This window comes from Rhinopithecus bieti, unplaced genomic scaffold (assembly GCF_001698545.2).
Source record: "Rhinopithecus bieti isolate Rb0 unplaced genomic scaffold, ASM169854v2 scaffold_777, whole genome shotgun sequence".
Lineage (NCBI taxonomy): Eukaryota > Metazoa > Chordata > Mammalia > Primates > Cercopithecidae > Rhinopithecus > Rhinopithecus bieti.
This window is the reverse complement of record NW_016803392.1, coordinates 1,338,469-1,339,683: the sequence shown is the minus strand read 5'-3', so window position 1 is coordinate 1,339,683 and position 1,215 is coordinate 1,338,469. Positions and strand designations below refer to the sequence as shown.

At 40.4% G+C, this 1,215-nt stretch overlaps 1 long non-coding RNA gene across 2 annotated transcripts in view; it reads left to right on the top strand.

Annotated features, from left to right (window-relative positions):
• LOC108535956 (uncharacterized) overlaps nt 1-1,005 on the top strand; it is a 410,057-nt gene extending 409,052 nt beyond the window's left edge. For both annotated transcript variants that reach the window (XR_001887373.1, XR_001887374.1), the window contains exon 7: nt 898-1,005. This is a non-coding gene — a long non-coding RNA (uncharacterized LOC108535956). The remainder of the gene's footprint in view (nt 1-897) is intronic.
• The last annotated feature ends 210 nt before the right edge of the window (nt 1,006-1,215 follow it).

Below are 1,215 nucleotides of genomic sequence, written 5' to 3'. Positions count from 1 at the left end.
CCCCCCCCCCCCCACTAGTATTTGTTGTCTTTCTCGGGAAGCATGACTTTATTGTAAAGGTTTTAAATTTTGAGACCCCTGGAGTTTGAGTCAAATATTTTAGGCTTAGGAGAGGATTTAGAAGGATAAGGGGTCTTCCTTTAATCCATTGGAGGGAGGTGGCACTATCTGACATTTGTGTTTCAAAGGAAAAAAGAGTTTTCATCAAAGCTGCAACATGATTCTAAGCAATAGACTGATTCTTTTAGGCAAGGTAATCAATATAGAACATTATTTCTTTTCTTTTTTTTTTTTTTGAGACAGAGTCTCGCTCTGTCGCTGGGGCTGGAGTGCAGTGGCCGGATCTCAGCTCACTGCAAGCTTCGCCTCCTGGGTTTATGCCATTCTCCTGCCTCAGCCTCCTGAGTAGCTGGGACTACAGGCGCCTGCCACCTCGCCCGGCTAGTTTTTTCGTACTTTTAGTAGAGACGGGGTTTCACCGTGTTAGCCAGGATGGTCTCGATCTCCTGACCTCGTGATCCGCCTGTCTCGGCCTCCCAAAGTGCTGGGATTAGAACATTATTTCTTTATTAACTATGGATAAGAGTAGTATCTAAGATCTTGTCTGTATCTGATACTGAACAAGGATGTCAATTAATCTATAAATGTAAACATGCATTAATTTAGGAGGCTAACTATTCTCACCATGATTAAACTTTACAAATGGTTTGTGAGGGCTAAAGCAACAAGAGCCAAACTTATTTTTGGACTAACTTAATCCACTGTATTGGTTAATAAACCATCCCAAAACTTAGTGGCTTAAAGCAATGATTTATTATGTCTCACAATTCTGTGGTCTGGCTGTGGAATGTTCATGCCGCTCTTGTGTGGCATCACTCATGCTTTTTATTTACTTAGGGGATCAACTGGGCCTAATATATCCTCATCTGTGTGTCTGAGGCCCTGGTGAGAAAGCCAGAAGCTGGGACCTTTCTTCCTACAGGATGTATCCTTATGCTATAGCCAAGCCTGAGGTATTTTTCTTTTTTTTTTTTTCTTTAGTCATTGATTTTTAAAAACATTTTAACTTTTATTTTACATTTAGGAATACATGTGCAGGTTTGTTATATAGGTAAACTAATGACTTGGGAGTTTGTTGTACAGATTACTTTGTCATTCAGGTATATAAACATGGTACCCGTAGTTGCTTGTTTTTTTCCTGAACCTCTCCCTCCT